The 24,648-nt window shown below is 46.8% G+C and overlaps 1 protein-coding gene across 7 annotated transcripts in view; it reads left to right on the top strand.

Annotated features, from left to right (window-relative positions):
• The window catches only part of fam135b (family with sequence similarity 135 member B), a 528,209-nt gene that overhangs the window by 24,165 nt on the left and 479,396 nt on the right, over positions 1–24,648 (top strand). The window contains exon 1 of one of the 7 annotated variants that reach the window (XM_070895496.1): positions 8–26. The exons of the other annotated variants lie outside the window; for them this stretch is intronic. The gene's annotated coding sequence lies outside the window, so the exon portion shown is untranslated. Of the gene's footprint in view, positions 1–7; positions 27–24,648 lie in introns of those variants that run through there. 7 annotated transcript variants of the gene reach the window in all.

Raw genomic sequence — 24,648 nt, 5'->3', positions numbered from 1 at the left:
AAGAAACTGTTACCACTGACGGAAGGGTCAGTAACCAGAGGGCACATTTTTTAGCTAATTGGCAAAAGAACCAGAGGGGCGCTGAAGAGAACATTTTTATGCAGCGAGTTGTTATGACCTAGAATACACTGCCTAAAATGGTGGTGGAAACAGATTCAGTTGTAACTTTCAAAAGGGAATTGAATATATACTTGGAAAAGTAACATTTGCAGGGCAATAGGGAGTGTGACTAGCTGGAGAGCTCTTTCAAAGGCCAATACAGGAAGATGGTGCGAGGAGCATGGCAAGGCTGGCTGTGATCGCGGGCTGCAGATCGGGGATTGCGGGGTTGTGGGGGCACGGGTTCGGGGGTGGGGGCACGGGTTCGGCCGTGATCATGAGGCAGGCTGCAGATCAGGGCTTGGGAGGAGGAGGGTTGCCGATTGCGGTAGGGGCTAGAGAGAGGCTGCGATCGGCAGAAGGGAGGCCAATGGCTTCTTTGAGGGGCCAGAGGCAGCACTCCAGCTGCTCCTGGCCCACAAGCAGTGCTATAAAAAGCAATTGCCTTCTAGAGCCGGTATCTCTTGCCTGCATTTCGCTGCCGGGTTTCCCGGGCTTTGAGAAACTCGACTGGCAGCAGTTAAATTTAAATCTGGCTGCCAATTGCACTGTGGGAACCTGATTTAAATATGTTAATGAAGTGTCCCGCCTGTCCAAGACGGGCCACGCTCGCGCCTCACTTCCCACAACGGCAGGTGTGTGTTGGGGGTTGAGTTTCCTTTTTTTTTAGGTTATAACCCCTGATCTCCTCCCACCTGTCGTGGGGGTGTTAACATTGTGGCCTATGGGCTCAATTCTGGGCAGGAGTGGCTCCGTTTTGTTTGAGCAACCTGGTTTTTCTGGCGTAACTTAAAAATCCCCAGTTTCCCCAATCAATTTGCACCAGCGTAACTCGGTTACAATTTTTTTAGTCGTTTTTTTTCTCAAAAGGGGGCGTTACCAGCAACCTACGCCAGTTCTGCCCATTTCGGCAACTTTGGGCAGCTAATAGTTACTCCATTTCTACTTAGGCCAGTGTATGTGGCCACTTCAGAAAACTCTTGCGGAGAGTTAAAGAAATCGGCGCAGGTAGGTACATCGGAAATCATTCGGCCTGGGATAGGGGCGGGAAGGGAAGTGGATAGGACCTGCCTTACCCTTAGTACTTTTTGTTTGCAAACATTGCTAACAATTCAATAAGAAATAAAAAATTGAAGTCCTACTTCATCTTCAAACTCTGCCCGGGATGGCAGCAGGCCGGTGTGGGAGGCCACTCGGCCTGGGCTAGGAGCGGGACAACATACCGGGAGGCCACTTGGCCTGGGCTAGGGGCGGGACAACGCACCGGGAGGCCACTTGGCCAGGGCTAGGGATGGGCAGGAGAACTGATAGAGCTCCTGCCTGCCGGTGATTTCTATCCATTCTCTTGCCCGCCCCTAGCCCAATAAAGGTTGCAGAATAAATGCAGATCATTTTACCTAAAGGAGCCCAGCAACACAGGGAGGAAGAACATCGCCACACTCAAATTGACAGAGAGACCTACATCAATTGGGACTGTTGTTGCAGACTCGCAGCGCTATTGCGCATGCGCGACATCACGAATCACCCCACTGCGCATGTGCAGATGTCCCAGCGCAGAACAACTGGCCACGCTGCGCGACTGCAGTGAAGAGACCAGACTGCGGCCAAAGTTCCAACATTTTTTTTGCCGCATCTGGGAACCTACATAAGCGGCGCAACTCCGGTAAGTGCGCCGAAAAACGGGCTCGGCTAAAATTGAGGTCTGTGATTCTAATATCAATCTGATGCACTCCAGAGTACGTTTTTTTTTAAGAAAGTGATTTTGAGATAGAACTCGTATGTTTAAGTGCTTTAATTCCTTTTCTTATCTGAAACTCTTGAGGTTACAGCCTTGTACTTACAGATAGCTAGCCAGTAAATAAATTTATCCACTTCTAAGTTTAATGATTTATTGAAAATGATTAATTTAAATATTCATACACACCAAGATGTAGAGCTCATGCAGTGGTTCAGTTGTTAAAGTCAGTCAGCCATACGGACCAGGAAGGTCCCACATTCAATCTCCAGCCTGTGTTGTCAAAAGATAGTTGCACTGTCGTTGGCTTCAGCGGCCTTGGGCTAGAGGAGTGGAACAATTAACTAGGGTTCCTGCTCCTGACTGCTATCCAGTGACCCATATTATAAAGTACACAACTGAGAACATGATTGACATGGCTTTCATGTTCCACCACAACAGAATAGCCTGCCAACTATTCCAGTCTTGTGACGAATGGCCATCTGCATGACGTTCCCTATGGCAATGACATCTGTGATCATACCCCAGAATGACTTTGCATAGAGAACGTGATTAGTTGAATGCTCACACACATTAGATCCTTTTTAAAAGGGAAGATGCAGCTTTGCTTCAATGTTCATTGTTTTCCAAATAAGGTTAACTTTGCTTTGAATGTTCCCCATTAATTGGACGGGGTGTCTTTTCCAGAGGTACATTTTGTGTAGTGCCTCAATTCCCCAGCTAATAACTAAAGGGAAACAATAGATGACAGTGTGCTTGGTTTGTTCTCACAACGGAAGCGACTGCTTTGTATAAACAGGATATGAATGACTGGATGTATCGGACCCACAGGAATATCGGAATAGGAGGAGGCCATTCAGCCCCTAGATACTGCTCTGCCATTCAGTTAGATCATGGCTGATCTGTCCCTCAATGCCATTTACCCACATTATCTCATTAGTAGCTAGCTCAATGACTACTTGATTAATTTTGATTTACAGTCAACTTATATTTTTTCAGTGCCAATTTTCAAACCTCCCCTTCTCCTGAAAACATTGACTCCTTACTGAGGTAGCGTTCCACAGATGCTAGTTCCACATGATCCACTACCTCGCTCTTGCCATTCCTCATGTGATCCGAGACAGTGATTGTTGGTAGGCGATGTGATTGCAGGGTTTCTCACCAAGGTTTTCCCCTCCCCCAACCCTGCGCACTGAGGGCACTTGTAATGCCCCAACTTCCGTCAGGTAATTCAACGAACATCAGTGGACCAAACTGCAGTGAGGTTACAACTGGTTAAAATCGCACAATGAGCTTCTGCCTAATGACCCTTTTGAGTTTCAGTTGAAAGGTTCCACAGTGTGGGCCTCGGGTGAGGACAGAATCAAACTTGGCTGTGGTTGCCATGAGCCTTTAATAATGGCCAACTATGGCTGACATTCGCTGTCAAGGCCTATCTATAATAAAAGTCATTTTTTGTCAGTCCTGGGGATTTTGTCTGGCCGGTGCCGGGGCTGGGAGCATGTGGTCTGGACTGTGACAGTTGCACTGACCAATGGGTGATCAGGGCCCGCCAGGCCACGCAACCAATCAGGGCGAGTCTGCTCACATGAGGAGGTGGCAGTGGTAGCAGCGGGGCTAATGGGCGCAGGCACGGGGGGGGGGGGGGGGGTGGGGGGGGGTCGAGAGGAGCGCGTGGTGGGTGAGAGTAAAAGAGGGAAGGGGAGGGGCAAAGAGGGAGGTGAGGGAGGGGAAAAGATAATGGGAGGGAGAAGGGAGGGGGAGAGTGTGAGAGAGAGTAAGAATGGGAGGGTGAGTATGGGGGAAGGTGGGAGGGGGACAGACAGAGAGAGAGAGCGGGAGGGCGAGAGGGAGGGCGGACGATAGGGAGGACATCAGCGTTGATTCTATAGACGAAAAAGATAAGTCTACACAAGTACTGTTGCACTAAAGATACTTATTTGACCGCAAATGTTTTGTGGGTCTCTGCTAGTACATGAATAACAGGCACTTGGATGAGGTATGGGAGTGTAAATTGAATCAATGAAACTGTAGACCAGTCAGGGATCAACCCCTTCAGGAGGAAATTGGCGCAGTAAAACTGGTGAGAAAAGAAAAGGAAATCATGCAGTCCAGAGGCCTGCTGCATTGAAGCATTAAATTGCAATCTCACAGAGATGTTGGCAGAAGGGGGAGCAGTGTCGTTTTGTTTCACTGAGTTGTCTGTATTGCCTGTACTGCTGTGGGGGGGTTTCTTGCAGATACCTGGTTTGGGTAGAAAATCATCTGGAAAATTGGCTGTCTCATTCTGGCACACCTAGAGGCTGGTTTGGAGCAATATATGTGGAGCCGTGGGAGTGGAATTCGAGGGAATTCATCGGAAGAAAGAAACTCATGCAAGACGCTACATTTCAGACGATTTTGGAGTCCTTGCTTATCCAAAGTAGAATACTGCCCCGAGAAATACATGGATGAAATTCATGAGAGAATTCTAATTTATTTTTGAAATGGCAATGAACTTTATATTTTAATGCCTCATTACTCACAAGCTGGTGTTGTATTTAGTGCTGGATTTCCTACTAGTGAGTAAAACGGACCTGATAATTCCAAGTATTTTTCCATAAGTTCCTCAAGAGCTTGAAATGGAACTGGAATCGTATCGTACAGTAAAAATTAGTAATTGGTTTCTCTTAGCCCCACCACTCAGTTTGAGGGATATATATAGAAATCTGTAATATCTATACATTAAGGCCCCAAGTTTCCATACGCGGCAAAACAGGCACCCCTCCGAGCTGGGCGCCCGTTTTTCGCGCCGAAAACGGCGCCTGAAAAAAAACACGCTATTCTCGAGCGCTTTGCAGCTCGATGTCTGCTTGGCGCGGCGCACAGGGGGCGGAGCCTACCACTTGCGCCGATTTTGTAAGTAGGAGGGGGCGGGTACAATTTAAATTAGTTTTTTTCGTGCCGGCAACCCTGCGCGTGCGCGTTGGAGCGTTCGCGCACGCGCAGTCTGAAGTAAACATTGGCACTCGGCCATTTTAAAAAGTGCTGCAGAAAAAGTGAAAATTTGTTTATTGAACCCTTGCAAAGGCTTGCATTTTAATTTTCTTGATATTTCTGTGTGTGAGGGTGAGGGAGTGCATTCTGTAATTAAAGATAGACTGTGATAAATGGGACACATGCACTTGTTTGAGATTATTCAAATTCTTTGTAGCTGTTCAATTTTTAAAAATTTTTAATAAAACCACATTGCCCTTCCATGATCAGCACTGAGGCTTCTTCCAGCTTTCTCCCTCTGCCGTCGGTCGGGTCCGACGGCAAACCGCTGCCTGAAAGGCCTACCTGAAGCACTTTCACACAGGTAGGAACATGGTTTATTTAATCTTTTCTTTGCTTATAAATTTTTATTCAAGTTGGATTTATTTGTATAATATTTGTATAAGTATAACTAAGGATTTATTGTAGAATGTAATGACTTCCCTTCCCCCCCCTCCCCCCCCCACCTCATTCCTGACGCCTAATTTGTAACCTGCGCCTGATTTTTTAATGTGTAGACAAGGTTTTTTCAAGCCTACAAAAATCTTCACTTGCTCCATTCTAAGTTAGTTTGGAGTACGTTTTCACTGTGGAAACTTTCAAATCAGGCGTCAGTGGCCGGACACGCCCCCCTTTGAAAAAAAAATTCTGTTCAAAAGCGAAACTGTTCTACCTGACTAGAACTGCAGAAAACTTAAATGTGGAGAATTCCGATTTCTAAGATAATCCGTTCTCCACCAGTTGCTCCTAAAAAAAATCAGGAGCAAATCATGTGGAAACTTGGGGCCTATATATTGGTAGCTATCTACAGTATATAAAGAATCTACATGTGCACAGAGCTCCTGCCGACACAACTTGACTTACCTGTTGCTACATTTTAGTCACACATTTTATACCCACTGTTTCCCTGTACCCACGTTTATAATAGGTTCAGCTACGTAAATGCATTACTCTGATTGCACAGTCTGGCCATCAAGATTTCCACAAATCACTCAAAAAGCTTTTTGAAGTTATTGTCATTTGCTATTATTTTCCCCTCAGAAACTGAAATTTCTAACATTCAAAATAAGAACTTCAGCAACATAAATTGAAAAATGACATGCTTCACACTAATGCCATTTCAATTATCGATTTAATTGTCCTTTGTATCTTTCAGTATCATTAAAATGTTTTACCCAAAGGCCTATTCGAAAAGCCTGAGCTTTGACTTAATATTTTTGCCCAGAGCTGTGATTCTGAATTTAGATCGTGCAATCTGAGCATATGCAGTGTGCATCATTGGCCAGGATACAATACAGTAGTTCAGTCAGTTGTACTGATGGAATATTTTAGCAGTTTTTCCTCTAATTTTTTTTCAAAGTTACTTGAAGAAAAGTTAAAGGACAATATTCAAAATCTATTCAGGTAAAATTTGTTTGTTCTTTTAAACAGCTTTTGTGTATTACTGTGAATAAAAGATAGACTTTTGGTTACACACGTATTGTAGTTTTTGTGTTGTGTCCTACTTTAGAAAGTGCAGTAAGCTCAGAGAGTGAGATAATGATATGTGCCTCATTGTAATTAAATACATTTTTAATTGAATTTTGAAGCAGCAGCCTCCAATTGTCACACCTATCAACCTGTTATTTTGGCAATGGAAAATATTAAATATTCTAATTACTAAAAAGTAGTCACAGAAATAGACAGAGTTCCTTTCTTCATTTTATTTTTTTTCCAGAAAGAAAATGAGCACTAATTGTTTTTGTTGATAGTAATTATTATGTGTAAATGTTCATAGATGCGAGCCAGCAGAGAGAGAGAGAGCGAGAGAGAAAGAGAGACAGACAGACAACGATATACACCCAGGGACCAATCACAAAACACCCAATTCAGTATTTAGAGATCTTTTAGAATGTCACGACGTGCTGCGAAACTAGACTGACTTTTGACCTTTTTTTGCACAAAACGGGTCCAAAACGATCAATTTGTGTCGCCAATAGAGCACGACTGAAGCACACGTATTGATGCAGGCACCTTTTAGTCCTGTGTGTCTGCCTAAAATGAGGGTCCTTAGACTGATTTAGCCCCATTTCTGAAATTTGCTTGCGCTACTGCTCGCTTCGTCACTTCTTAAAATCCGCCCAGTCAATCATGGCAGGAACAGTTGGGAAGCAGTCTTCACAAGCGCTAATTAAATGGATCCTCATCTTCGTTAAGGTGAGTCATTTCAGGCTGTTTGTTGGGCTCGGCTTGGCTGCAATGGCAAAAACTTTTAACTACTTTTTGGTGGTGAGGGAGCTTTTCTGTCCTTAAAATTCTGCACAATTGTTGCTGCCATGGGCGTTCTGCTGGGTCTACCTTTTGGGGCTGGAGGATGAAGAACATCAGTACCAGCAAGGGAGAGTCCATAGACCTGCAGTTGCTGCAAAAAGAGGGTGAATGAGGGGAGGCGGCAGGAGACTGTCCATGCACGGGTGTTCAGGAAGAGAATTTCACACTGCAATCTAACTGAGGACCAGTGCTTCAACAACAACAACTTATATTTAAATAGCACCTTTAGCGTAGTGAAATGTCCCATGGCGCTTCACAGGAGTATTAGCACAGGTGACCAAAAGCTTGTTCATAGAGGTATGTTTCAAGGAGCATCATGAAGGAGGAAAGCGAGGCAGAGAGGTTTAGGCAGGGAGTTCCAGAGCTTGGAATCGAGGCAACAGAAGGCATGGCCACCAATGGTTGAGCAGTTATAATCAGGGGTGCTCAGGAGGGCAGAATGAAAGAAGCGCAGTCATCTCGGGAGGGTTGTGGGGCGGAGAAGATTAGAGATAGGGAGGGGCGAGGCCATAGAGGGATTTGAAAATAAGGATGAGAATTTTGAAATCGAGGCGTTGTTTAACCGGGAGCCAATGTAGGTCAGCGAGCACAGAGGTGAGGGGTCACAGAAGGGAACTGTGTCACCTGTTAGAGCACCAACTAGAACCCCACACTAGAGCGTGGACAGCACTGCCCGTGGCTCTCGAGGTCACCTAGATTTCTATGTCACATTCCAGGTTGCAGCAGGCGACATCAGCAACACAACCTAGTTTGCTGTCCACTGCTGTATCAAGGATGTCACTGAGGCTCTGTCCTCAAGGAGGAATTAATTAATTTCAGTCAGAGCAAGTGAAGCAGAACAAAAGAGCTTTGCAAGGATTGCAGGGTTCCCAAGAGTACAAAGAATAATTAACTGCACACAAATTGCTTTGCGTGCTCTGTGTCAAGCCTCGGGCATCCAGGTGAACAGGAAAGGATTCTACCCCCTTAATGGTGGTGTGTGACAACAAGCAGTGCATCGTGCAGGTGTGTGGCTGTAGTCATGATGCCCTTATCCTTTTGTTGTTCATTCATGGGATGTGACATCAGCATTTATTGCCCGTCCCTCGATGCCTTTGAGAAAGTGGTGGTGAGCCTTCATGAGCAGTTTGATACAAGTTAAGAGTCAACCATGTTGGCATGGGACTGTAGCCACATATAGGCCAGACTAGGCAAGGACAACAGGTTTCTGACCTTATAGGGCTTCGTGGTCACTTTTACCAGCTTTTCTTTTCAGATTTAAACTGAATTCAAATTCTCAAACTGCCACGGTTGGATTTGAACTCGCATTCTCTGGATTATTAGGATTATTAGTCCATGCCTCTGGATTACTAGTCCAGCAACATAACCATTACGCTGCCATATCCAACAGACCTCAACACCCTGTCTCTCACACCCGGACCATCAGATGTCAGGTTACTGCTTAGGGACCGGGATATCCCCTGTATACGTGGCTCATGACTCCGGTCAGGAACCCGAGCACAGAACCTGAGGAGTGCTCGAATCAGAGCTATGCATTCAGCAGATCTCTGATCGAATAAACTATTGGAATTCGGAAACAGAGGTTCCACTGCCTGGACCGTTCTGGAGGTGTTCTGCTGTACAACCCTGACAAAGTCTCCAAATTTGTGGTTGTCTGCTGCACACTCCATAACTTTGCCCTCCAAAGTAGCCAAGCCTTGGAACCACCTGGGGAGCAAGAATTACAGGAGCGGGATGATGATCAGAAAGAGGATGATGATGAGGAAGAGTGCGGGTGACCAATCGCTCCAGCTGCCAGAGCTGTGAAGCAGCAATTAATTGAGGCGAGGTTTAGCTGAAGAATCCCTCCTCTCTCTCCATTGTAATATCTGTACACTCGGAAGTGTACACAATCCTGGGTCTTGCACTACCATCACCAGCAGCAGTTAACAAAAGCACCACATGTTTCACTCTTTGAAATCATGCTTCCAAAAAATTAACAATAGACAACTAAAAATCACCTCGGTGCAAAGCCCTGGTGCCTGACTTCTGTGCTGTTTTGTCTATTCTGGTGTTTGTATGAAGCAGATCCCCTGTGGCTGAAGCTTGGGAGTTGGCAGAAAACTGCTGACCTTCCACCAAGGGCACATGAAATGGTCCTGGTGGGCGACTTTGAGGAGCTCTGGGCACAGAGGACCCGTCTGCAGACTGCAGCATCTCAGTGTTGGCTGATGCAATTTGGCTGCTTTGGCACCAACGAGGACATTGGTTGAGAAGCTGGTGGGGTAGCAGCCTCTCCCATGGTGCCGCTGCCACTCTCATGGGCTCAGCTCACAGCACTGGGCTTTGCCTGGGAACAGAATGATTTGAGGCTCTTGATGCTCCTTTCTGTAGTCTTCCTCATAGCTTTAAAGCCAGAGTAGCTGCCTCAGCCTGAGCTCCCAGCGAGGCTGTCAGCTGCCACTCTTGGCTCCACGGCTGAGTCCCCCTCCCTGCAGTGTTCACAGAGCTGACCATTTGGCCGCCGATTGACTGCAGTGTTGTGATGGCCCGCACGAAGACTCCACACAAGTTGGAGTTGGGCTCTGTGCTATGGTGCTAAGGCTCACTGGCAGGCAACCAAGTGCACCTAGAAGTGCTTGGTGTATATCTATCAGTCATCTTCTGTACGCTGGGCCCTCTTAAAGTCCACATCTGTGTCCCTGCTGCAGAGTAAGGATGCGAGCTTGCCCTCCATTGAGATGCTTGCTCAGCTGTCCTATCCCCTTGGCCTTGCTCCAGTTATCTAGTACTTGGTGTTCCACCTTGTGCAGACCCATCTAACCTCTGTCTGAACTCGGATGCCAGTCGCTGAGCTGGTGCCTGTAAGGGTAAGGTTGACTGATGCTTCTTCATCGTGCCTCCTTCCTAGGGCTGTTGGAGCTGTAATGAAAGAGTCGGACAGTTAGTGGCAAGGATAAGCACAGGCAGCTGAATGGCTACTGAAGTGGCCGCTTAAAAAAAAAAGTTAATTATTATTTAAATAGGGAGAGACTACAAAATGCTGTGGTACAGAGGGATCTGGGGGTCCTTGCACATGAAACACAAAAAGTTAGCATGCAGGTACAGCAAGTAATCAGAAAGTCAAATGGAATGTCGGCTTTTATTGCAAGGAGGATGGAGTATAAAAGTAGGGAAGTCCTGCTCCAACTGTATCGGGCTTTCCTGAGACCACACCTGGAGTACTGCGTTCAGTTTTGGTCTCCGTATTTCAGGAAGGATATACTTGCATTGGAGGCAGTTCAGAGAAGGTTCACGAGTTTAATTCCTGAGATTGAAGGGGTTGTCTTATGAAGGCAGATTGGGCCTATACTCATTGGAGTTTAGAAGAATGAGAGGGGATCTTATTGAAATGTATAAGATTCTGAGTGGGTTTGACAGGTTAGATGTAGAGAAGATGTTTCCCCTCGTGCGGGAATCTAGAACTAGGGGGCATAGTTTCAGAATAAGGGATCGTCCATTTAAAATGGAAATGAGGAGAAATTTCTTCTCTCGGGGTTGCATTTAGGGTTAGGGTTGGAATTCTCTACCCCAGAGAGCTGTGGAGGCTGGGTCATTGAATATATTTAAGGTGGAGATAGACAGATTTTTGAATGATAAGGGAGTCGAGGGTTATGGGAAGCGGGCAGGAAAGTGGAGTTGAGGCCAAAATCAGATGATATTGAATGGCGGAGCAGGCTCAAGGGGCCATATGGCTTACTCCTGCTCCTATTTCTTATGTTCTTATGAAAGCAGCTGCACTTTATCATGCAGTGCGCGTGTAATGTTACATTGCAGTGTGAAGGGAAAAAGTGGGTAAGATGTGCAGAAACCCCACGGGTTGTGTCCTCCAGCCTCGCCAGTTGGTGTGGGCCTGACTCGCTCCCTGCCCACGATGTTCAGGACATGGATATATACTCGCTGTCCTCCTGTGCATGCCTGCTCCCAGGTATTGTGTGTTAACCTATCCTGGAAGATAAAAGGGCGTGTGTTAATGGTAGCCTGGTAAGGTGTACACATACTGGTTGGATATACATTTGAAAAGGAGAAACAATGCATGGTTGTGGGGAAAGAGCAGGGGAGTGGCACTAATTGGATGGCTCTTTCAACGAGCCAGCACAAGCACAATGGCCTCTTTCTGTACTGTTTGATTCTATGTCTTGATGATGATGTACTCATGGTAGAATAGTATGGATATTGTGTGGCGCGGTGATGGGCATAATAGTGAGGAGGGTATCAGGCGCGGAATGTGAGTCGAAGCAGAAGGAGGTGGACTTAAGTATGCTGCCGTGATTGGAGGAGAGTGAAAGGAAGCAGGGTAGGGAAGGCTTGTGAATGAGGCTACAGGTGGTACAGAGTTGAGGAGAGAATAATGCGCAATATGAGTGAGAAGTAATATCTTAGCACCTCTGGTGAGGTCATTAAACTTGTTTCAACATTGCAACACAGCCCTCCTCTGCCACCTCTTGCCACTGCTGCCTGATTGCCTTGAGACCCGGCCCCTGGCGGGAATAACACCTCACTCCAGTGGACCACCTCCACCAAGACTCCCAATGAGCATCTGAGAATCTGGGAGCCCTCCCAGCAGTTGTTTCTGACTTTTTTTAGTCTGTACAGCACTTGGCAGTGTACAGCAGCCAGAGTACACCTCCCCTTTAAGAGGTACAGGTTACCTTTAATTGACATCAGGGATGCCCGATATTCCTGTCCTTCTCCCCATTAGGTGAGCTGTCAATGGACAGTACGAGTGGCAAGGGTAGTCCACTAATCAGGCATGAGGGCCAATTTTTCAATTTAATGACACCCATATGATTGGCTTCTTGTTGTAGGTGCAGTGCCGATTCAGCGACCGAAACTGGGTGCAGACCAATTTCTCCCCCTAGGAGTGTCGCTAAGCCTAACTGCGCATTCATCCCCCAGTTGGGCCAAACCTGAGGTTCACGTTCCACAGCTCTGCCAAACCCCAGGTTCCCCCCGGCAATGCCAGATCAAAGAGGTGGGTTTTACTGAGGGTCTTAAAGGGTCACCCCTCCTAATATCCCCATTTTTGACTCTTGTCCATTTTTTCCTAATGCCTTACGAAGTGCCTTGTGGCATTTTTGTACATTATAGGGCCGCGCCTAGAACGGCGCAGCCCCGACCTGGACGCCCGTTTTTCGCGCCACAATGTGCGCTGAAAAAAAACTTACAGATTCTCCGGCTCCCTGCTGGTCCTCTGGAGTCAGGCGCGGCGCAGCAGGAGCTGTAGGGGGCGGAGCTACAGTGGGCGCGCATGTGCAGTAGTTCCAGGCGCCCAAAACTGTGTCGGAGGGGCCCGAAGCACACAGCCCCTAGCCCTGGCCGAAAGGCCTCACTGGGACTGCGTGCATAAGGCTGCCTCCCACGCCCAACTCCTGCTTCCTCCCGACCTGATTCGACTCCCGCTTCCCCCCCGGACCCCGACACCGACCCGATTCCCGCTTCCTCCCCCGCCCCTGCCCCCGGACCGGACCCCCCGGATGGGACCCGGCCCGCGCGCCCCCCCCCGCTGCCATCCGACCTGACCTCACTCTCCCTCCCTCCCGACCTGACCCGCGCTCCCGACCCCGGACCTGACCTGACCCAACGCCACCTACCTGTAAATCTGGTGCTGGGGACGGGCCCTGCCCGAAGTCTTGGGCCCGGCCCGTTCAGCCTTCTCTCCCCCTTCTCCTTTCCCCCCCCTTCTCCTTTCCCCCCCCTTCTCCTTTCCCCCCCTTCTCCTTTCCCCCCCCCTTCTCCTTTCCCCCCCCTTCTCCTTTCCCCCCCCCTTCTCCTTTCCCCCCCTTCTCCTTTCCCCCCCTTCTCCTTTCCCCCCCTTCTCCTTTCCCCCCCCTTCTCCTTTCACCCCCCTTCTCCTTTCACCCCCCTTCTCCTTTCACCCCCCTTCTCCTTTCACCCCCCTTCTCCTTTCCCCCCCCCTTCTCCTTCCCCCCCTTCTCCTTCCCCCCCTTCTCCTTCCCCCCCCCCTTCTCCTTCCCCCCCCCGTCTCCTTCCCCCCCCCCGTCTCCTTCCCCCCCCCGTCTCCTTCCCCCCCGTCTCCTTCCCCCCCACCTCCTTTCCTTTCCCCCCTCTCCCTACCATTCTCCCCCCTTCTCCTCTCCCACCTCATTCCCCTTCTCCCCCCTCTTTCCCCTTCTCCCTCCCTCTTCCCCCTCCCCTCCTCCCTCCTCCTCACCCCCCCTCCTCCCTCCTACTCACCCCCTCCCCTTCTCCTCCTCCCCCCCTTCCCCTCTTCCTCCTCCTCCCCCCTTCCCTTCTCCTCCTCCCCCCTTCCTTTTCTCCTCCCCCCCCTTCTCCTCCCCCCCTTTCCCTTTCCCCTCCTCCTCCCCCTTCCTCTTCTCCTCCTCCCCCCCTTCCTCTTCTCCTCCTCCCCCCTTCCTCTTCTCCTCCTCCCCCCCTTCCCCTTCTCCTCCTCCCCCCCTTCCCCTTCTCCTCCTCCCCCCCTTCCCCTTCTCCCTCTCCCCCCCCTTTCCCTTCTCTTCCTCACCCCCTTCCCCTTCTCCTCCTCCTCCCCCTTCCCCTTCTCTTCCTCCCCCCCCTTCCCCCTCCCTCTCCCTCTACCCACCTCCTCCCCCTCCCCTCGCTGTCAGAAACACACACTGACAGACAGAGAGTGAGAGACACACAAAGACAGACAGACAGAGAGATAGAGACACTGACAGAGACACACTTGGGCGGGGGGGGGGGATCCCAGCACGCTGTTGGAGGGCTCCCGGTGCTGCAGTCGGTAAATAGAAAATGTTTTATTTATTGATTTAAAAAAAAATCTTACTAATTTTTTTTGATTGATTTATTGATGTTTTATCATTTATTATTGATGATGGCTCTATTTGTAAAACTTAAGTATTTAATGTTTGTAAACTTCCCTTTAAACCCCCCTCCCCCTCATTCCCTACGCCTGATTTGTAACCTACGCCTGATTTTCTAAAGTGTAGACAAGGTTTTTTCAAGCGTACAAAAATCTTCACTTACTCCATTCTAAGTTAGTTTGGAGTAAGTTTTCATTGCCGAAACTTTGAAAATAGGCGTAAGTGGCCGGACACACCCCCTTTTGAAAAAAAAATTCTGTTCCAAAGTGAAACTGTTCTAACTGACCAGAACTGGAGCAAATTAAATGCCGAGAATTTGAATTTCTAAGATACTCCGTTCTACACCAGTTGCTCCAAAAAATCAGGAGCAACTGAGGCCGAAACTTGGGCCCATAGTTTCTATATAAATGCAGGCTATTTAAGTGTTGTTGCTTTTACTTTAATGTGAGCACGCAAAAATTATTTTGGGGAGAAATTGGCCTTGTTTGTGCTTCCCATTATAGCGCCTCTGGAGGGCGATAATGGGGTGCTAACGGCATACCAACCGGGCGTTCCGAAATTACTGATGCCCATGAACTTGCACTAAAACTTACCGTCTCGACCTCTTGCGCCCTGGAGATTGTAACATCATCCGGTGCACAGTACCCCGTTGTCGCCCCGGATCTGCAGCTTCGCCGGGCGTCAACAACGGCAGCTGTCTGAGGCGTTGTGACCGCGGCTGTCCGCTTGGGGAACGGTAATTAAAGGCATTGGTGGTCAGGTAGGCCAAACTTTTTGTTATGTCTTGAATTAAAAAGTCAGATTAGATACTGCAAGCTCAAAGTAAGGTGTGACCGTAGTCTTTTATTACAGATCTCAGAGTGCCTCTCCAGCCTGTGAGGCCTCCTTATATACAGGTGCTCCCAAGGGATTGTGGGATCCCTTGGGACTCCAGGGGATAAGCCCTCTGGTGGTTAGACATGGTATTTATAGGTTTACACACATAACACTTTTATTATCACCCCACATTACAACACTGACTGCACTCCAAAAGTACATCATTGGTTGTAAAGCGCTTTGAGATGTCCGGTGGTTGTGAAAGGCGCTATATAAATGCAAGTCTTCCTAAGCTGTTTATTGAATTTTTTTCCATGCTGCGATTGATCAGCCCCGCACTCTCAAAGTGTTTGGGCTGCTCCTCGCCAACCATTCCCAGCCTTACCTTGAAATGACCTCAGCAATGGCCCTTCCCTTTAGGGAGGGAAGGAGCCTGTGAATCTGGCAGCGCTGCATGAAACATTGTGCAGTGCTCTGCCACTACCACCCCTCTTGCTCCATTTAGCACTCTCAGGAAAGTGGCAGCGCTTGATTTAACGCTTCACTTCCCTCCTGGAGCGCTAAGCCAGAAGCTCGCGTCGCATTCACTTGTATAGCGCCCGGCCATACTTTTACATTCCCACAAAAGCTATCGCCCCAAACAGGGCGCCACACAATTTCTAGCCCTTAAAATCCACCTTGCACCACAAGAGCGGACTGGTATGTTAATCAGCTCACCTGAGAGGTAATGAGCAGCCACTGAAACTGTTACCCTTAACAATCTGCATCAGTAGGGAATAAAAATGGAAAATGCTAAAAAGATTCAGCAGGTCAGGCAGCATCTGTAGAGAGAGAAACGTGTTCAATGGGCCGAATTTTAACAGCTCGAAACGGGTGGGTGTGGTTTGGGATATATGTTAAAATTTTCCAACTCTGAACCCCGACCGCACCCCACCTCCAACCCGCCCACTTCCAGGTTTAACGGAGGAGGGACAAGGGGATCAGTCCCCCGTGCTCCTGCGGTTTGCTCCTGTGGCCTGCTTCCGAGTCCTTCCCGCCCGACGGGAAGCCAAGCCTGTCAATCAGGCTGGCTTCTGGGCGGGGAGCCTGTCGATGACATGCTGTGGGACTTCTGTGTTTCCCGCCCAAAACTCCGCCTCGCTGCCTATGTAACTCATCCCTGTTAATATCCAGGCCAATGTTTCAGGTTGATGACCTTTCATTCGAACATACTTTGTGTGTATTTACAATCGAGGTTGGGAGGAACTAAAGTCACACATACACAGCATGAGGTGCAGAAATGGGAAGAGAAGTCATTGCAGGATGTTTCTCTGGCTACATTCTGTTAATAAGACATTTTAGATTGATGGAGGATTTGATATGACTGGCTTTCGTTTTAAAGATTTGCCTACAGAGGCAAGAAATTAGCCTGGAATAAATGTTCCTATAATTAGATGTGACAGCCGCAAATACATGTACAGCCGCAAATACATGTACTGTTTTTATTAAATGGTGGACACAATGTGAATGATAGGTCTACATTTCATACACTTCTAGTTACAGATAACAATCAAAATACAACATTAACCTGGCTTCCTCCATCGCAGATGTAGCAATCAGGGAAATTCTCAAAGGGAGCATTAATAATGGGATCAGAATCAATAAAAAAAAAAGCCTGATGCTTGCTGTTAGCTAACAGGAGCAACAGCCACACTGGATTCTGGCACTGGGCCAGCTCCTTAACCTTTGAGCACTGAATTTCCATTGAAGCTCTCCGAGACACACATCTTCTATATCCTGCAGCATCTGTGAAATGTTTTTGTAGCTCTTGATTTGTCATGTGGACTTTTCGTGTTGTCTCAAAGTGTTAGCGTTGTGAAAGCTTTATTTGTTGGACATGTATATGGACTGTACGTTAGGATCAAAAACTCATATTAGCCTCTGTCTCTGTTCTCTTCGCCAGACTTATGAAGCTGAATTTTAATTTCCCTTTCTCGCTCTTGCGATCTCTGTCTCTGTCACTTACGATCATTTTCAGTCTTTCTGTCTCTCTCTTTCTCCCCTCTCTCTTGTCTCTCTCTCTCTCTCTACTAATTTCAAACTCAAAGACTTGCAATGCATTGAAGATCTGAAAATTAGGTGTATTATCGTCCTACTGAACAGGCATTTAAAGGCAAATTATTCACTTTGTTGAAGGATTCAAATACCTTCGATATTCAACATTCAAATAAGTTGTTAGGGAAGGCAATTGAAGCAGTTTGTATAAATGGGTTCCTGGAGAGAAATGGGTTTGAGGGTTACTGGGGGAAGGTGGATAGATCTGTGAGATAGGGGGATGTTTGCTGGACCTAACAGTATTGCCTATTTCTAAATATTCTTTCATTATTATAAAAAAAACTATTCCATAGAAACAAAACATGGCTTGCAATGAAAAAGCAAAATATGACCCCATGGGCTAGAAATTGCGAAGTGCCCCAATTGGGACGACAACTTTTCAGGGAGGGCAAAAGTATCGCTGGGCGGTAAAGATTTGATTCTGCCGGGAACTTCCACTTTAGCGCTCCAAGAGGGAAGTGGAGCGTTAAATCAAGCGCTCCCACTTCCCTTAGAGCGCAAAAGGGAGTGAGAGGGGTGGTGTCGCTGAACAACGTTTGGGGCAGCGCTGCTGTCTTTACAGGCTCCTTCCCTCCCTTAAAGGGAAGGGTCAGTGTTGCATTGAATGAATCTTCAGGCTGTGTGTCTGTTGGGCCACGGCACCTGCGCTACGTGCATAGTAGCCCCAAGCACTCAGAGTGCAGGGCTGAGCAATCGCAGGGGCAAAATAAAGCAAGAGGCATCCGAATGGGGACATTTATAAATTCTGCCCTACCTGACTACCACTGCCTTTAATTAGTGCTCCCCAGTTGGCCAGCCGAGGTGGCAACGCCTTCTGCAGCTGCTGCTGTTGTCGCCCGGCGATGCTGCAGGGGGCGGAAGCGAATGTTGAATGTTACAGGGGCGGTAATGGGGCGCTGCTCGCCGGATGACGTCACGATCTATGGGGTGCAAGAGATTGAGGCGGTAAGTCTTAGTGCCAGTGCAAAATCGCCAGAGAAGTTCGTGGGCGACGGTGATTTTGCCGCGCCTGGTCGGTAACCCCTTAGCGTCCCGTTATCTTCCCCCCGCAGGTGCTAACGGGAGATGCAAACCAGGCCAATTTCTCACCCCATAAGTCTATTGTGGTGCAGAAATAATAATATTCTAAATAGTGACACAGATTTTTCATTAAGCTTTCATTTGCATTTTGCTTTCCATTGTCAACTATTGGCTGTAGTTCAACATCACAAAAAAACTCTGACATAAACCCTACAGGGTATTTGGAGGTGAGCAGATGGACAGCATGTTATCAAGTAATTGTTGGGATTTTAATCACATTTTGGGATACAGATGGCATGTGCTCTGTCTAATGTGATACAAAGCATACAGACCAGGAAGGATCCAAGTTCAGTCCTATGTTGGGTTACTTGATCCCAGCTAAGGTGACAGTGAAATGCTACAATTTGCTTCAACTTGCCTGAGCTAGATCGGAAAGACAAACTTCAGTATGTGTTCCAGCTCTAGATTGCTTTCCAGTGACTCTTGGAGGAAAGTACACACGTGTGAACTTTGGGTTCGAACAGGACCAAACTTGATTTTGGCATCCACAACTGAAACTCTTACTGTTTGGGTTCACATATTAAAGAATAGTCACTCGAGCGAGAACTGAGGGTGCTGGTAGATGTACTGTAGTTCTAGCTGGCGTCTTCAAGACAAGTGGGGAGAAACTTGGTGGGGACAAAAATGAAAAAACCATATAGAGGTACTGCCTAACACCACACAACAGATTCCAGCATATATATCATTGAAGCGTTTTTGTCAGAGATATGGAATTGAGCATGGAAATCTAATTCACAGTCAAGTGATTTCTTTCATACCACTATCCAACATTGGAAGCACGTGTTGTAAACTTTAAAGATTGTAACAGCATCCAGTGTACTGTCTAACCCTGGATATGTGGCGGTTATGGTACTGGAATAATGACACTGGAGTGTGGGTAGGTACATCAGGAGCAACGAGGTCAGGGCGCAGGAGCGGCGAGTGATCGTGAAGTGATGTGATCGGGGTCCAGGACAGGCGTGAGTTTGGGGCCCAGAAGAGGTGAGGGCCCGAGGTCAGCACGGGCCAGCCCACACTGCGATATGTGTGCGCGCTCGGTCTGTGCAGCAGAGCCGGTCTCCAGTCGTCTTGGTTAATCCTTGCCACTGGACCAAGACCTAGCCCTGTCAATCCCGTGTGGTGGCTGGTATGCAATGGCCACCACACGTTTTTTTTTAAATCCACGCTAGGCATCTTCCAGCCTTCAAGATGTAGCTCGAGACTTGGAACATTAGGTCCTTCACTGAAACACTTATGAACTCATCCCCTTTTGGTGTAGAAGCAAGTCATCCTCGAGTCGAGGGACTGCCAATGATGATGATGAATAATAACATGGAGATTGTGAGCTCAAATCCCAGCATGGCATGCTGTGAAATTAAAATCAATAAATCTGCTATATTGTGGGCTAGCACCTGAGAAATGACAATGAAAGTTGCTGTTTTATTGTGAAAACCCAACTGATTCACTAATGCCTTACAGGTAAGGGACCCTGCCACCTGGTCTGGCCAACATTTGACTCCATTTCCACAGTATGTGGATAACTCTTCATGCTCTCGTGAAAACTAGGGATGGACAATAAGTTACCATCCCAAGAACAAATAAAAAGAATGAAATACTAATACTAGAAAAAGTAGCCATAAAAAATGTCAGATTATTGTTAAAAACCCACAGATCTCCTCCAGAATGTCATCCATTCTGGCCGGCGTGTGACTCCTGTCTCTCAACGCCCTCGAGAAAAGCTTCGCTCAAGTTTGCTCCAAGAAGGAATTTTAAAAAATTGTTTACCACGAGACTTACCGTCAGCAAAACCTCCACCATCAATATCCTGGGGGGTGGTCACCACTGATCAGAAACTTAACTGGACCAGCCACATAAATAATGTTGCTACAAGAGTAGGTCAGAGACTGGGTATTCTACAGCGAGTGCTTCACCTCCTGACTCCCCCAAAGCCTTTCCACCATCTACAAGGCACAAGTCAGGAGCATGATAGAATCAGGGGGAAAACTCCTCATTAGCTGGAGTCACACCTAGCACAAAGGAAGATGGTTGTGGTGGTTGGAGGTCAATCATCACAGCCCCAGGACATCACTGCAGGAGTTCCTCAGGGCAGTGTTCGAGGCCCAACCATCTTCAGCTGTTTCATCAATGATCTTCCCTCCATCATTAGGTCAGAAGTGGGGATGTTCGCTGATGATTGCACAGTGTTCAGTGCCACTTGCAACTCTTCAGATAATGGAGCAGTCAATGCCTGCATGCAACAAGACCTGGACGACATTCAGGCTTGGGCTGATAATTGTCAAGTAACATTTGCATCACACAAGTGCCAGGCAATGACTATCTCCAACAAGTGAGAGTCTAACCATCGCCCCTTGACATTCAACGGCATTACCATCGCCGAATCCCCCACCATCAACATCCTGGGAGTCACCATTGACCAGAAACTTACTGGACCAGTCACATAAATACTGTGGCAACAAGATCGGGTATCTTACGGCGAGTGTCTCATCTTCTGACTTCCCAAAGCCTTTCTATCATCTACAAGGCACAAATCAGGAATGTGATGGAATACTCTCCAATTGCCTGGATGAGTGCAGTTCCAACAATACTCGAAGCTCGACAACATCCAAGTCAAAGCGGCCCGCTTGTTTGGCACCCCATTCACCACCTTAAACATCCCTCCATCACCGACGTACCATGGCCGCAGTATGTACCATCTACAAGATGCACTGCAGCAACTCACCAAGGCTTTTTTGACAGCACCCTGCCAAACCTGCGACTTCGACCACCTGGAACGACAAGGGCAGCAGGCACATGGGAACACCATCACCTGAGAGTTCCCCTCCAAGTTACACACAATCCTGACTTGGAAATATATCGCCGTTCCTTCATAGTCACTGGGTCAAAATCCTGGAACTCACTCCCTAACAGCACTGTGGGAATACCTTCACCACATGGTCTGCAGCAGTTCAAGAAGATGACTCACCACCACCTTCAAAAGGGCAATTAGAGATGGGCAATTAACGCTGGCCTTGCCAGCAACACCCATATCCCGTGAACGAATACAAAAAAAACAAACTTGAAAAGAAAGAACCTGCGTTTATATAGTGCCTTTCACAACCTCAGGATGTTCCAAACGATTTACAGCCAATAAAGTACCTTTGAAAGGTATTCATTGTTGTAACGTAGGAACAAAGCAGCCAACTTTCCCAAAGCAGGACCCACAAAGGGCAATGGGATAAAGACCAGATAATCTGTTTTAGTGATGTTGGTTGAGGGATAAATATTGGCCAGGACACCTGGGCGAACTCCCCGGCTTTTCTTCCAAAAAGTGCCATGGGATCTTTCACGCCCGCCTGAGAAGGCAGATGGGGCCTCAGTTTAACACCTCCAACAGTGCAGCACTCCCTCAGCACGGCACCGAAGTGTCAGTCTCGATTTTGTGCTCAAGTCTCTGGCGTGGTACTTGAACTTTCTACCGTTCTAGATTCAGAGGACTAGAATTTCCTATCAGCCCGCCAGCGCCTGATCACCGCCCAAAAGACCGCAAAGACGGGGAAGATTATCGCCGGCAAAAACTCCCCCCACCCCCCCCCCCCCCCCCAATATAAAAAAATTCGCCAAGTGAAAAACATGGGCTTTGCACCCCTATTCTAGATGAAAAAGTGCAATTTAGGATCGATTGGGCGGTTCGTAAACAAAATGGGCGAAAAATTTAAAAATCAACCCTGAGGCTACAGGTTGGGCCTAATACCAGAAAAACAATCCAAATAATTTTTCAAAAAACATCAACTAAAAAAAATCAAAACAACATTCCCAAGACACTTTTAAACTAAATCACCAACACATTTTTAAAATAATTAGTAAAAAAACAATTACTAACCTTTTTCTTGCAGAGGTACTCACCTACCGCCCAGTTCCGCTGATTCTCATGGGCATATTTTAAAACTTACCTACGGGTCCCCACCCAGCCAAATATCGCGCCGGGGGATCTCCGAACAGTGCATGCCAGCGGTCCTCTCCCCAGCGATACCTCAACCGCCAGCGTCATAGGGAATTTTTCACTCACCTGATTACTGCCCAGAAACCGGGCGGTAAGCCATTGAAAATTCCATCCCAGAGTGTGCTACCCACTGAGCCAAGACTGAGACCTGATAATAAAAACACTATACTCTCCACTGCGCTTTGACTCTGGATTTCCGGTACAACTTCTCTTAATGTTAATGAGAGGTGAAGCAGCTTTGCATCGATGCTACAGTTGTAAAAGTAGCCTTAGATTCAGGGAAGTTTACACTTGAATTACATTAGAGTTGGAAATGATGCAGAGTCTGATCCTTGTTAAATCAACTGAACCCCATCCACCACCTTTGTGCACTCTCTTTTAGCACACTTCTATTTGTTGCTGGAAAATGTTTTGTTCTTATGTTCTATTGTTGTTAGGCATCCTAATAATCATTGGCCCAGAATTTGCTGGAGAGTGGCATCACATGGTTACCCCGTCAGTTGGATTTGTTTCCTCAAAAAAAATTTTCATTGCAAATTGTTCAAACTGCGAATTAATAACGGGTAACGGGGCACCTGGGACCTTGATGAATGATGGGTCCAACAGTCTATCTTCCTAAGCAATTAAATTTAAGGATGGAGAAAGAAACAGAGGCACGATGGAAAAGGAAACTAGGTGAATTAGAAGTCAATGTAAGAAAAAAATTAAAATTGAAGAAACCTCGAGGAACAATTCACTAGTTGTAGGAGCGAGACGTCACAGTTTCAGCCGTTCTCTTTCTGGGCTTCCGAGGTTGAGTGGAACATAAATTAACTATTAACAGGGTCCTTATGATTTTACATACCAGCCGAGTGTAACTTAACAGCCGCTTAACTGAAAGTTTTTGGAGTGTGACCCTCCCCGCCCACCTTTAACCCGGGGGCACTTGTTTACAGATACAACAACAATAGTTGTAATTTAACAGCACAAATGCAGCAATTTCTTGAAACTCATGGGGAGGTTGACGGTGAGTTCCATTGTTTGTGAGGCAGAGTGCTAATTGTGGAGCGGCGCAAATCGTCTGGCAATTTGTGGTGATTTGTAAGTCACAGCATATCTCATCCTTGCCACAAATTGCTGTGTTTTTTTTTACTCACTAATAAATGCGTGCTCATTTAACACGCTGTTATTTACCAGCAAATTCTGGGCCATTATCGGCAGTGAATGATTTAAACAAACCAACTCTGCTTGTTATGGTTTTGTGCAACTTTATATTCAGCAGCTCCATGCTCACTCACAAACTCCATCTTGTAGACTGTCTTCTCCAAACTGTATTTAAGAAGTTGTTACTTCATTGTAACACTGACATTTAAGGGAATATCTTTCCATGCTAATACTCAAACTGATATCTTATAACCAATAATGCTTGAAGGGTCTCTCAATCCAACATTGAGTTTTTAAAAAAATAACTTCCATTTCTTATTTTTTGTCCAAGTAAATTCACAAACTGGTTCCCCATATCAGTCAAATGTGCCCAGTAAGATTAATGGCTTTACAAATGTGATTGTTCTGTGCTAGGTTGGTCATCTTAGCCAGGACAACAGTAAGTATGCTTAAACAAAACCTCTCTGTCCTTCATGTAGGGAGGGGAATATTGGCCAGTAGTCTACTCCTGATCACTATTCAGTCACCCCTTTTGGAAATTGTGTACATATGAACATAGGTCACTGAGAGGATTGGGCTTGCCTGTGATGCAACTTGTGGTTAGACATCCTGCTAGTGGCCATGGCTAATGGTAATTTATGCCGGTGGAGCAGTTCCTTAACAGACAACTAACCTTCAGGGGAGGGAACAAATAAACTCCATGTATTTATGTTTTTAATTTTCCCCTATATAGCATTACTCAGTAGCTTTTTGTTGAGCACTGCAATCTCACTATCTGCCTACCTATTATCTCTTTCTATCTATCTGCTGATGGCAGCAGGATCCCAGAGTTGATGGGTTAGGGATGGAAGCTCCGAGGCATTTGGAGCAGCAGTTCTACTGCAGACCACGGGCGAAGGCTGTATGAATACCATTGCATATTGAAGTTGCATCTTGCTCTAAAAGGCCAAGTCTTCAATAACTTTAATCACAATGCTCGTTAGTTACAGTAATGCAATCAGTTTGAAGCAAGTGTGACATTTATTGCTGCGGTTTGATCAGAGAAAGTGACCTGAGTTCAAATCAATCCTCTTAGTTAAATTATTTCTGCTTTGGGTAGTACTTATGTATGTTGTTGGCTAATGGCCATATTTTCCATTGGAATAATGAAATGTGAGCCACAAAATGGCTCAACCATGCATTACACTCGATGTATATTATTGGTGTTGTGAAACACGTTGGGACTATCAAATGTAGTGCTTGATTTATATTTATGAAAAGTAATAATGGCCCTCAAGTAAGTACTTGGAGAAACAGTTTAGCGGAAGAGATGCAGAAAGGTGAGTAGTATGGGAGGATTTTTTTGTTGATCGTATGATAATTGTTAGATGATTGAAATTGTTAACGTAAAACAAAGTTTTAAAATTCCTCTGATGGTCCTGGGTTTCATTCCACAATCTGTGCTGAGTTAGCTGATCTTATTCAAGATAACAATACCTAGATTGGAAACTGTCTTTTTTTTGAATGGGGTTTCTTTCCTGATAGCTACCCTGCTGGAAAATGAGTACATG

Source organism: Pristiophorus japonicus, chromosome 1 (genome assembly GCF_044704955.1).
Source record: "Pristiophorus japonicus isolate sPriJap1 chromosome 1, sPriJap1.hap1, whole genome shotgun sequence".
Classification (NCBI taxonomy): Eukaryota; Metazoa; Chordata; class Chondrichthyes; family Pristiophoridae; genus Pristiophorus; species Pristiophorus japonicus.
This window is presented reverse-complemented; position numbering and strand designations above follow the sequence as displayed.